We start from the raw sequence: 14188 nt of genomic DNA on the forward strand, positions 1-14188 counted from the left end.
CAGTAAGCCAAGATTGGGCCTTAGCACTGCAACCTGGGCAACAGCGTGAGACCCTGTCTTGATTGATAGATGATAGATAGATGATAGATAGATATAGATAGATAGATAGATATATAGATGATTGATAGATACATACATACATACATACATACATACATACATACATACATTTATACATACATTCATACATACATAGATGTTGGGGAAAAACCATGAACCACTAACAATTAGTATAACTTTAAGTGATTCTCAAGGAAAAGTATTTGGGATCATAGTTCAGAGAAGATCCAATGTAGGGCTGATTGTCAATATTGTGGTAAGAAAGTGGGAAAGTTGAAATTTTGATTAATTGAATCTAACCACTTAAAATTTGTAATATTCTCAAGTAAATGATTGCTTAATATCCAATTATAATTAAAGAACTAATTCTGATTTTTAAAATATTGGCAATCATCGTTACTTATGTTACACAATTGCAGGTTTTATCCAGGTTTCAGCATATAATCTATTAAAAATTCTCAGAATTAAATATTTTACATCTTCACCATTTCAATACTAGATAATGATTATTTCTTTCTTTGATGAGTGAAAGTTTTAATCAGCTGCTGAACTATCAATCTGGATGCCAGAAATTACAAACCATGTTGTACTGAAAAAGTCAGGAAAATGGACTAATTAAGTTTCATTTTCAACAATAAGAGCTGGGACAACCCAGAGGTTCCTTTTTAGTAAATTTTAATGATCCAGAAATTCATTGTATCTAAAGTTCCTATTCCACCAACATTTTTTTTATTTTGATAATGTGTATGCAACATAAAATTTACTATTTTATCCCTCAATTTTAAGATTTAATAGAGACAATGAAATAGTAAACACTGGTTAGCTGTTGTTCTCCAGGTCAGTTTCTTCTATTTCCTGTACTCACTGTTATACTGTATTTCCCAGTGGTTCTATTATTTCGGTTGGACCATATGGCTGGGTTGTAGCTCATTGGATGTGGATTGTGAGCCAAAGCTGATATGCACCCCTTCCATACCTGCTCCATAAAATCCTTCCATTGTGAATTCTTCCATTCCTTTTCCTCCTCTAGTAGTTGACTGAGAGGACTCCAGAGAATAATAGACACAAAAGTTGAAATGATGATGGTTTCCAAATGACCATTTTGGTGGTGATCTGCCACAGTGGACCACTTGTGATCACTTAATATGGAGTGTAATTTGGAATTTGGATGTTTAGCACTTACATAAATGGCATTACTCTAACAAATACAACTTTCCACAGCAGATATAAGTATAAACTAATAGCTTTTCCAGGTATCGGACGAGTGAAACATATGGTGGGTGCTTTTTCTTTTGTTTGTTTGTTTTCTCTTAATTGACCAACATCTGGAAGTTGAAGGCAACGATTGAGAAGACTGCTCTACATTATCAGTGGCAGAAATCCTAGCTAGGATATGGTGTCCACCTTTTTGGAGTTGGCACAATTCTACATAGGATGCCAAAGGAAGACCTGAGTTTACATCAGAGTGTAATGATGTTAGCTGTGACAAAAAGGTGGTGGCATTTATTTCTGCTGAAAATATCTGAAGTGGATGCTGCACCTTTTCCAAATGGAACTCTCCACTTAGAGTAATTTGCACATATTCCCAATCCCAAATTGCTGCAACTCTTTACAACAATTTCTTACCTTGCTGAGCTCCATTCCTTACTATTTAGGGAAAAAGGTCTCAGCACAGACTTGCCATGTTGCTGTTGGCTCTCTTTTAATCCCACCAGGAAGGTGAGAGGGGAGTACAGGATTGCTGTGACTGGGGAAACCTGAGCCTTAGCTAAAGAGGATAGGGTAGAAAGTGTTCCTTGTGAGAGAAAGGGAGAAAGTTACTGCCTCTGCTCTGAATCAGTGTATTTGGGTGGTTCTGATAGTGAACTCTGCTAGGGATAACTCAATAGAAAATATAAATAAATTTTCTCTTCCAAAACCATTAAAACGATACTATTAAGATCTGGGAAGTTGGGGAGATATCTCAGTTAGAGAATCTTACTTAGAATGATTTTTTTTTTTTTTTTTTTGGAAAACAGCCAAAATTACCAAGGCGTGATTATCATACTCCCTTTGCTTAAAATAATTTAGTGGCTCCCCATTAGGAAAAATATCCAGATTCTTAAAGAGGCCTACAGGGGTCTGAATAATCTTGCCCCTGCTGACTTCTGTAGATTTGTCTCAGGACAGTCTCCCTTTCTCTGTCTTTATTTCAGGTGATTCCTTTCAATTCTCCAAGACCAGGCTCACTTGTATCACATGACGTTTGTACCTGCTGTTTCTACCACATGGTATGTTTTCTGTGGACCACAGTTTTTAGTTAACTAAATATCATCCCTGAAAACTCTACTGAGACAGTGCTACCTCAGGCTTTCATTGACTCCCAGGCCAGGTCAGGGACCCCTTTCATATGTCCATTCTGAAGCATACTGTTTTATTTGTTTAAAATATGACCTGCTTTTTGGGATCATTTGGGTAGGCACCTCTGTGGTGTCTTTTCCTATAGACGGAATATATTTCCTACTCCATTGTTGCCCAGTTTTACCTTGAGCCTTGCTTTGTACAATAAAATGCTAGTGGAAGCGATGATGTCATATACACAAACCTTTAAGGGTGGGATAGCTAAGGTAGGAGATGCTCTTTTAGCCTGGATCCAGCAAGAAAAAGACATGGAGTGGAATTGCGGCTGGACCTGCACAGGACATTAACATGAGCAATAAATAAATAAGCCTTTATTATTATAAGCCACTAAAATATTGAGTATGTTTGTTAATTCAGCATACTGTAGTGAAAGCTAACTAATGCAGTGTCATAGCATGCTTTGTTTTAACATGCAAGGAAAGATGACATGGTACTATTAGATAGGCTGTAAAGTTCAACTTCCTGTAGTCAATGTCCACTCTGCCACTTGGTACTTTGCATTCTTAGACGACATTATTCAATCTCCCCTAGCCTCAATGACTTTACTTGTAAGATTGTATAATACTATAGAATACTTTCATAGGGTGATGGTAAGGGTTAAATTAGTTAATACTGTTCAAGTATTTTTTTTTAAGATACAAAAATATTTTCATTTAATAAATATCTTTGCACGTCACACATTTAATGGGAAACAAAATATCATGTGAACAGTCTAGTAATACAATTTTCTTATCTTTCAGAATTTTTTTTGTCAGCACGTATTCTTTTTATTTCGTTTTGTTTTTGAGATGGAGTCACTCTGTTGCTCAGGCTGGAGTGCAGTGGCGTGATCTTGGCTCACTGAAACCTCTGCCTCCCGGGTTCAAGCAGTTCTCCCACGTCAGCCTCCTGAATAGCTGAGACTACAGGCATGTGCTACCATGCCCGGCTAATTTTTGTGTTTTCAGTAGAGATGGGGTTTCACCATACTGGCCAGGCTAGTCTTGAACTCCTGACCTCAAATGATCTGCCTGCCTCGGCCTCCCAAAGTACTGAGAATACAGACATGAACCACTGCACCCAGCCAGCACATATTCTTGTTATGTTTTTAAAACTAGTTGTTAAATTAGATTTTACTCATTAGTAGATTCTAGTGCAGAAGCTATAGAACAGCAGTCCCCAGACTTTTTGGCACCAGGCACCAGTTACGTGGCAGATAATTTTTCCACCAGTTTCTGGCACAGAACAAGTCCTCAGTAAATGTTAATTATTAGTATTCACATGACTCAGAAAAATTTTCAACCATATGTTTTCTATGATTATTTGATTAATGTCTGTTTCTGCCACTAGACTGGTAGGATTCTGAGAGTAGAAACTTCACTTACTTTGTCATTTTTATGTAACCAGTGACTAGCAAAAATCTGACACATGTAAGTGCTTAACCAATATTTGTGCAGTGAATAAAGAAAATGAATGAAAGAGTAAATAAATGAAGGTAAAAGCCCAAAGCTGTCATCAGTTATGGTAGTTAGAGTAATTCAAAATAAATACTATTAAAATTTTAAATTACTTATAGAAGGAGTAATTTTTCACGTAATACTAGCTTTATGCATCAAATTTTATAAAATATAGACTTAAGCAAAAACCAGACTTCTGGTTGAACTCTACGGGATGGAAGTTCCTATAGTGGTTTGCACTGCTGGCCTAGTGTCAATAACATTGCTATTTCATAAGGGTCAATGGTGCAAAATGCAAAAAGATAATTATTTGTCAAGATATTTTATATCCTTCCCCAAATCTTTTTATTATCAACTTTTATTTTAGATAAAGCGGATACAGGTTTGTTTGTTTTGCTTTTTACCTGGGTATACTGCACTCAGGTAGTGAGCATAGTACGCAGTAGGTTGTTTTTTACCCTTGTCCCTCTCCCTTCCTGCCTCTGATAGACCACAGTGTCTATTGTTCTCATGTTTATGTCTGTGCATGCTAAATGCTGTGCTACTGTGGTTGAGAACATGCAGTATTTGTTTTTCTGTTCCTCTGTTAGTTGTCTTAGGATTATGTCCTCCAGCTCCATCCATGTTGCTACAAAGGAAATGATTTCATTCTCTCTTTGTGGATGCATAGTATTCCGTGGAGTATATGTATCACATTTTCTTTATCCAGTCCACCACTGATGGGCCCCTAGGTTGATTCCATATGTTTGCCATTGTGAATAGCTTGGCAATGAACAAATGAATGCACATATCTCTTTAATATAATAATCTACTTTGCTTTGAGTATATACCCAGTAGTGAGATTGCTGGGTGGGATGGTAGCTCTGTTCTTAGTTCTTTGAAAAATCTCCAAATTGCTTTCCACAGTGGCTGAACTAATTTACATTCCTACCCACAGTGTGTCCCTTTTCTCCACAGCCTCACCAGCATCTGCTGTTCTTTGACTTTTTAATCATAGCCATTTTGACTAGTGTGAGATGGTATCTCATAGTGGTTTGAAAATATTAATAATTAAGCATCTAATTCTTGAAATTCATGGTGGATAAAACCAGTCCTAATATCATATGACACTTGTTCTCAAATTCTGCCATTGCAATATTCAGCCTCTCATAGGGGACACTTTTTTGGTATAAAATATAAGCCATAGTGTTTCAAATCATCTTCCATGGTTACAAATTAATGCCCATCCTATCTCTGACAGCGCGTCTCTATTTTTCTAGTTCCCAGTTTAGCATTGTGTACTGGGCAATGCCCTCTCTCAGAGGCTAGAAATTGAAGAATTAGATTGCATAGCATGGCATACATGTCTTGATTGGTAAATTAGTTGAGTATTTACTCAGGCATAGACAAGTAGCCTGGGAAGACTCATTGAGAATGGGACGAGTATTAGGTGAGATGAGAGCTGGCAGCAGAGACATGTTGGTGTTGAGGGACATGTGTGATATACTGTACTAACATTCACCAGAGACAGCATTAATACTAGAACCTGGGTAGGGATTGATCTTGAAAGTATAACTCAAGAAAGTGGTTTCAACTATGTTTCAGATAAATCACCCCATTCCCAAATAGTTTTACTTCTACATGACACTATTTGAAAACACTTGTGAGGAGGCAAGTTCTTGCAGTTAGAAAGCTGGAAAGACTCTTGGTGGTAGAAATAAAATATGTTTCACTAGGAGAGAAAGAACCGTAAGAAACACATAACAAGTCATATGTATTTTTTTATTTTGAAAAATATTGTGTTAATTTATGAGGGACAAGTGTAATTTTGTTGAATGCATAGACACATAGTGATAATGTCACAACCTTTAGGGTATTCAACACTCAAATAACATACATTGTACAAATAACGTAATTTCTCATCATCCACCCCCTCATCCTTTCAAGCATCCATTGCCTGACATTCCACTCTCTACGTTCACGTGTACACAATATTTAGTTCCCACTTATGTAAGAACTTGCAGTAATTCTCTTTCTGTGTATGATTTGTTTCACTTAAGATAATGACTTCCAGTTCCATTCATGTTGCTGTAGAAGATGTGATTTTATTGTTTTATGGCTGAACAGTATTTCATTGTGTGTGTGTGTGTATATATATATATATATGTGTGTGTGTGTGTGTGTCACATTTTCTTTATCCAATCTCTTGTTTATGGAAACATAGGTTAATTGCATTACTTTTCTATTGTGAATAGCCTGAAATACACATATGTGTAAAGGTATATTTTTGATACAACGATTTATTTTCCTTTGGGTACATACCCATTAGTAGATTGTTGGATCAAAGGGTAGTTCTTTTAGTTCTTAGAGAAATCTTCATGCTGTTTTCCATAAATGTTGTACTGCTTTACATTCCAGCCAACGGTGTGTAAGATTTCTCCATTCTCTGCATCCTCGCCAGCATCTGTTTTTGTTTTCATTTTTTTTTTTAATAAGAGACATTCTGACTGGGGTAAGATGATATCTCATTATGATTTTAATTAAGTCATGTTTATTCTTGATCTTGTTTTTGTTCACTTCCTTTGCCAGTTGAATGCTTTCTCACTTTCCAAGCATAACAAATGGAGATACCTATAAAGGATGAAATATAGGCATTCTGATTTTCAATTGATGCTGTATTAGAGTATGGCTTCCATCAATTATTCTTTCCCGGATTTGGCAAAACTATTCTAGTGTGAAGGCGTGAGGATAAGAAGTAATAGGTAAGATAAGAAAGCATAGGTAGTAGAAAAATGCTAGCCATTTTTCAATTAATTAAAAAATAATGTACAATAACTAATTGGTCATCAACTGTGCGTTTTTATAGTTACCCAAAAGTAGATATTAATTTATGTTCTTAAATGCGTATACTTTATTTTTTGAAGTCAAGAATATCGAAGAAAAGGTTAAATCACTAAATACAATTATTCACAATAATAAAATTAGATTCATAAAATAATAGAAGACAGTCATGTGATTATAAAAGTATTAATCCCTAATAAACTCCCAGTATTTGAAAGACACTTGATTTTTCTTTCTTTCTTTCTTTTTGAAACGGAGTCTTGCTGTGTCGCCCAGACTGTAGTGCAATGGCACGATCTCGGCTCACTGCAACCTCCACCTCCCGGGTTCAAGCGATTCTCCCGCCTCAGCCTCCCGAGTAGCTGGGACTACAGGCACCCGCCACAACGCCCGGCTATTTTTTGTGTTTTCAGTAGAGACGGGTTTCACCATGTTAGTCAGGATGCACCCAATCTCCCGACCTCATGATTCACCCACCTTGGCCTCCCAAAGTGTTGGGATTACAGGTGCGAGCCACCGCACCTGGCCAACACTTGATTTTTTTTAACATACCAGCCTTCATTTTATTTAAGAGTCGTTCTTTCATTTTTACTTTCATATCTCTCCTTCATTCTCTTTTGTCATGAAGGCGATATGATTAATCATGGTAAAACTACCTAAATGAAAATATATCTATTTTACAATTGTTTTGCCAAAGATAACGGAAAGGCTATATGGAAGTATTTTATTTAAAAAATGAGTAATCAAACTTATTTCTGTTTTAAAATACAGTCACGGAGATAGCTTGGGTAAAAAGCAGAAGCAGTTTAGAATAATAAATGTTCATAATTGATTTAAGCAAAGGAAGTTTAGAGGTGTGATAAGCTTTAGTCTAAATTCCATGCCAGGCAACCCCTATGAATACATACTTGACTTCCTTAGAAAAACTGAAGGTTTTGTTCTCCCCCTAAATAGGTGTTTGCTGTATTATATTTTCATCTCTCTAAAGAAAATTTTGATATCTTGGATACATTATGCAAGCCTCTGGCACTCCTGTGTTTTGTAGGATGCCTCCTCTTAAGTGTTTGGATTGCATTAGACTGTGCTGATTGTGGGCATGCTTCGTCTGGGCAGAATACCAAAGGGACAAAAGCACATTCCTGAGCCTTCAACATAAAGCACTCCATCCATGCAGCCCTGGCACCGGAGGGTGAAATATCAATTATTACAAACATATTCTGGGCACTTTAGAGACATTACTCATTCTTCCATGTGTAATGGGAATTTATGTTTTCAGGATAAGAGAGGGAGTTGGCAGGTGCAATGGGAAGCATTGCAGTAAAATTTTTCTCTACAAAGTGAGATGTTGTCTGTAGAGAGCACGTGCAATACCTCCGGCATTGCTTAATCTATTTCTCTTGGGGTGGGGAAGCCAGTTTACATTTTCCAGTGAACCATATCCATTGACGATTGCTTTGATTTCATTGTACAGGAGGCTTAACAAACAGCCAACGGATTTATGTTTTAGTGGAAAGCACGACATAACCTTCAGCAGAAAAGCTCCTTCAGAAAGAAACTATGTGCTTAGACTGCCAAGTGCATTTAAATGTTGTAAACAGTCTAAGAAAACAGGACATCTGTGTGCCATGTTCACCAGGCTGAGTGTCCTTTGAATTATGCCCTTGGCGATGAATCTATGCACAGTAGCACGTGCTTCTTGACCTCAACTCCTTGAGCATCTCTCTGATTGATGTCATAGAGGCTGGAAAGAAACTATGTAATAGTAAAATTTTCCTGTTCCCCTTTGAGGGATTTATGCGTTTAAGAGATGCTCCTATTTAACCCACACATTTTGTTCTCTGTTGAGGGCAAAAGCAAAGCAATGATGTGGATAACACAACATGTCATTTCAAAAGATCTTTGTCTTTAATTGGAAAATTAAAATTGTGAACTATGTAATTTTGGAAAATGAAGAGTATAAAGAATTACCCCAAAAAGTTACCCATAATTCCTCTGCTGGAGATAACATTTTGTTTTATTTCCTTTATGCATCTGTTTGTATCTGTTGGTACGTTCCCATGTATTTGTTCATATCCAGATATGTAAGTATTTACAAAGACATACCACATTATATCACAGTTCTTCACTTATCCTCGTATCTTGGACATTTTCTCTTGCTAACATAAGTTATTGTAAAATTTAATTTTAAATATTTTTATAATATTATATCATATGATTGGTCCAAATATATTTATCCATGTCTTTCCTAGGAGATTCTGATATCCTCATTCTTTTTTTTTTTTTAGGTGTCTGTGATAAAAGGGAAACAAAACAGCATGGGATTTGGAAATAAATTGTGTTGCTTTTTTCCCCTCAAATTCATTTATTTTTAAAATTGACATATAAAATTGTATGTAGTTACATGAACAACATGATGTTTTGAAGTATATATACAGTGTGGAATGATGAAACCTAGCTAATTAGCATATGTATTATCTCACACAGTTAATCACTTTTGTGGTGAGAACACTTCACATCTATCCTCCTAGCATTTTTCAATAATACAATATACTGATATTAACTATAGTCACCATGCCGTACAATAGACTTCTTGAACTTGTTCCTTCTGTCTAACTGTAAATATGTGAATTTGTGTTGCTTTTGTCCAGAGAGTTGGCTTTTGTTAAGAGTCTAGGGTAGAAAATATAATAGTCAGGTGGTGAAGCTAGCTTGCCTCATAGCTGGCTAGAACAAAGCCTCTACCCTGCAAACTTCTCCTGAAACTGTTCGCTAATATCCAAGAAATTTTAATTCCTACTTTGAGCTTTGACCTCTTTAAAAAATATAAATCCTTAGAAGATATACTATTTGAAGCACTTCATCATTTCATCGTGAATGACTTTTCAAGGGGTAGATTTCAAGGCTTACCTGAAGAATCAGAGTCTGAAGGGACTAAGGGAAAAGTGAGAGGGAGATGCATTCCAAAATTACCAAGAAAGGGGGTTTCCCTGAGAGCTTGTAAGGAGGCTCTAAATTTCGTCTTAACAGAACAGGGTGATCTGGGAACCTGGAGCCTCTTTAGGGATATTTACTAACCTGGATTAGACATATATAGTTTATTCTTTATCAGATGTTGTAACGAGAAGATACAGGAGCAAACAAAAACTTAGGTTTGTTCGTTTTATAGAGCATAACACCTGCCAAGGCAAGGACTTGGCTAAGTTATCTTGACAACTCAGACTTAATGGATTTTTTGTTTGCTTGTATTATAGGGATAACATCATGACAATCTGCTTTATTTTTCAAGCAGAGATACTACATTTGGAACAGTGTCAAGAAAAAAATATGGAATCAAATTTGATGTCTGTGGTTGGTTTCTATGTAGGTCAAATACTGTGAGATTTTATTTTATGTATATGAATGGAGGGAGTTTTAAAACCAAAATCTTTTTGGTCCTATTCAGATTTACAAGGCTTTGTCTCTGACCTAGGTTCTGTGGGCTTAATTCTAGCTTTGTTGCTTAACTGATGGGTGTAATTAGAAAGTAAATGTTCTCTGTTCCTGTGGCATTTCAACACAAAATTTGGAGATAGAAGGACATATGCCTCATTCATATTTATGCAATGTGTGAGAATCTTGAGAATTTTTTTTTAATTCCTTGTTTGAAAGAATCTGAGTCTCTCATTCCTCAATGTGTATTAGAACATTGCCCATGCTGTTCCTTCCACCTGGAACATCCCTCAAACTTCAATGGAACTTTCTTTGTTTTTTTTTTTTTGTTGTTGTTGTTGTTGTTTTGTTTTGTTTTTTGACAGAGTCTTGCTCTGTCACTCAGGCTGATACAGTACACTGGCGATCTTGGCTCACTGCAACCTCTGTCTCCCGGGTTCAAGTGATTCTCGTGCCTCAGCCTCCTGAGTAGCTGGGATTACAGGCGCACACCACCATGCCTGGCTAATTTTTGTATTTTTGGTACAGACTGTGTTTCGACACATTGGCCAGGTTGATCTTGAACTCCAGACTTCAAGTTATCTGCCCGCCTCTGCCTCCCAAAGTGCTGGAACTACAGGCATGAGCCACTGCGCTGAGCCCCCCACAGGAATTTCTTCCTCACTTACGTCAAGATGTTGCTCAGATGTCATCTTCTCAGGAGGGACTTAGATGTGATCACTTTATTTAAAACCTCATCTTACTATCTGCATTTTGTATCCCCCCATCTGGCATTATTTTTCTTTCTAGCACTTAACACTTTACAAGGTGGAATATCATTTTTATATCATTTGTGTGATTGCCTTCCACTAGGATGAAAGCTCCACGAGAGCAGAGATTTGGAGCTGCTGTTTCACTGGTGCTAACTAGCACCTAGAGCACTGCCTTACACATAGTAGGAAAATATACACATTTGTTGAGTGAACGCTATTAGTGCAAGATTTTTTTTATCAATAGATAAATACAGCTATATACAGCTTAGATTGATTTTAGAAAACTACCATGATCAAGGACTCTAATAGCAGCAACAACCCAGAATACCTGTCTGAATACTTATAATATTCTATTTCCAGATTTAAGCAATTATTTTAAAATTAAGTTGGCTGCATTAATTTTAAACTGAATACTTTATCATCGATTTGGGCATCAGCTCCCTAAGTCTCAAAATTTCATTTTTGCAAGATGTGTTTTAACTTAAAGGATATTCTTCCTTTCAAAATATTTTCCAGTAACAAAGGAATTTTTTTTACACTTTAAGAGAATACAAAGGAAATTACAATAGAGTATTACCCAGTTTCAGTCAGTCTTTCACCAAAAACATCTAAAACAGGAAAGAGAAAATCAAACAACAAAAACTGACATTCTGAGAAAAACAACAGCATTGCTGTCTCAGAGTTCATGACTTTCTTTCTTTCTTTCTTTCTTTCTTTCTTTCTTTCTTTCTTTCTTTCTTTCTCTTTCTTTCTTTCCTTCTTTCTTTCTTTCCCATTCTCTCTTTTCTTTTCTTTTTTTTTTTCTTTTATTTTCTTTTTTCTTTCCTTTCTCACCCTCCCTCCCATCTGTGTTTAACTGCATTCATTTACTGGAAGAGGGCACAAATTCATAAAACTTGTTTTCAAAAACACATTATCTATTTCAGCAATCAAACCTGATGCATGAGTTTGTTAGCCACCTTAAATCTGAGTAGGAATTAATTGCCAAATAAAAGATTATGCATTTCACTTATCACTCATTTATTAATCATCATGTACGTATGTACATATTGAGTGAAAGTCCACTATGCAAAAAGCATTTTGCTAGTCTTTGTGTTATCTTCAAGATAAATAGAAGAGTCTTTTTATCCTCCAGCAACTTACAGTCTATGGTAGAAAACCACTTGAAAATCCAGGCTATGTGTGACTGTACTTAGCCAGCTTCCCACAGGGATCTTTCATAGAGTTGCTCTCTCCATGGTAATTCATGAAACTGTGCCTACAGTACACAGTCTCTGTGGTCACAAGTAGCTGCTGTGATGCAAACAACTTGCTAAATAAGGCAGGAGACCATAAGTGCTATTAGAGAGGTGTTATCAGTGTGCTGTGGGAGTAATTAATTCTGACTTAAAGTTTGGTGGGTGGGAAAGGGTGGCAAGAGCTAAAATTGATGTAATGCGATTTAAAGTCAGGAAGGTTATTCGGTTTAAGTAAACTGTTAGGGCTACTGGACGTAAAAGATAGAAAATATTTTATAGATCATTTCTAGTTCAATAAAATTACTGATCAGGAAACTGAAGTTCAGAGGGAGGAAGTGCCATTCCCTAAGTTATAGGAATAGTTAAATGCAGTACAGAATTCTGACATCATTTGTTAGCAACTATTTACTATTAGATATTATTTTCAATTCAGAATTTAGCTTTCCTTTTTTTCAACAAAAGTCATCTTTTTTAAAGGAAGCTCTTGATTACTAACATGATCTTGGTCAAACATAAGGAACTTGCAAGGTGAAGTGTATGTAGTATGAAAAACTTTTAGGTAAAATAATATTTAAAAATCCACTTCAGGGAAAAATTATTAAAAAGAAAATTTTATGCAGTTTTTCTTAACTATATGAACTTAACATTATAATTTTGTATTTTTTTCTTCTCATGCTTAAAAAATAATTTAACCATAGCAGAAATAGCATGTGGTAGCAATAACAAAGGGGACTATTTGAGTTATTTAGAGATTGTAATAATAAATTCTAAATTTAAAAAAATCCTTTAAGTCTACTGTGACAAAAAGAATTAGAGCTGGAAAGGTTTTCCTCCGGAAATATTAGCACATTTATTAGGAGGCCTCAATTTGGTTCAGTTTCTGAATTCACCCCACCCGCTTCCTCCCCACATGGTGGCTTTCTTGGGAAAAATTATTTCGTTTAAAACTTTTTATTTAAAACTGGAAAAAAAATCCATAGTATGAAACAGCATTTAAGTCATCTTTTCACATAAAAAAAAAAATCCAAGTTCTGAGACCTTCAGATAAATAGTCATTGACTCTTGGGGGTTGACCTTTAGCTATGTCTGTAGGCACTGAGAACTCATATTCTCTAGGCACAGACATTTAGGGTAAAATTTCATCAGCTCAATACAAATAATATACATGAATGTTATATATCCATTTTTTTTTAGTGTTTGAATAAATTATAAACGTCACTCATTAACTCATTCAGCAGACATTTTTGAGCACCTACGCTGACAGTAGGCCCAGAATATGCAGTGGTGTACATTTAAGTGGGTTCTTAACTGTAATGTACCTGCATCCTTCCTTCATTTTCATCTGCTTGTCTTTTTGTTTTTGAGCCGGAGTCTCCCTCTGTTGCCCAGGCTTGAGTGCAGTGGTGCGATCTCGGCTCACTGCAACCTCCGCCTCCCGAGTTCAAGCAATTCCCCTGCCTCAGCCTCCCAAGTATCTGGGACTACAGGCACGTGCCACCATGCGCAGCTTTTTTTTTTTTTTTTTTTTTTTTTTTTTTTTTTTTTGGTATTTTTAGTAGAGACGGGTTTTCACCTTGTTAGCCAAGATGGTCTCAATCTCCTGACCTCGTGATTTGCCCACCTCGGCCTCCCAAAGTGCTGGGATTACAGGCGTGAGCCACTGCACCCAGCCTCATCCACTTGTCTTAAATCCAGCTTCAGATCCTTAATAGTAACCAACATCTGTATTGCAAGATTACATTTTCTTTTCCAATTTCTTTCCACGTAGGAATCAAGTGTGACATACGGAGCCATAGAATTACAAATTATGTGAATAATGGCTTTTCTTTTGAGATTATCACTGACTCCATACAAGAAAATTTTCATTCCTACTCTCAGCAATACACAGCAGGTAATGCTGCAGATAAAGGGAGCAACCAGGTTTGTGTTTTGCTTATTTATTTTTTCACTGAATCTAAGCAATTCATATTATTTTACTGCTTTGTCTACATATATCTTGCCTCATCTACAATATTACAGGCTTACAGAAAACAAGACAATGTTTTATACCCAA

The 14188-nt window shown here is 36.2% G+C and overlaps 1 long non-coding RNA gene across 1 annotated transcript in view; it reads right to left on the reverse strand.

The window, feature by feature from the left end:
- Positions 1-5682: 5682 nt before the first annotated feature.
- LOC134810126 (uncharacterized) overlaps positions 5683-14188 on the reverse strand; it is a 42167-nt gene continuing 33661 nt past the window's right edge. The window contains exon 5 of the long non-coding RNA XR_010157399.1: positions 5683-6506. This is a non-coding gene — a long non-coding RNA (uncharacterized LOC134810126). The remainder of the gene's footprint in view (positions 6507-14188) is intronic.

Source organism: Pan troglodytes, chromosome 4 (genome assembly GCF_028858775.2).
Source record: "Pan troglodytes isolate AG18354 chromosome 4, NHGRI_mPanTro3-v2.0_pri, whole genome shotgun sequence".
Taxonomy (NCBI): Eukaryota; Metazoa; Chordata; class Mammalia; order Primates; family Hominidae; genus Pan; species Pan troglodytes.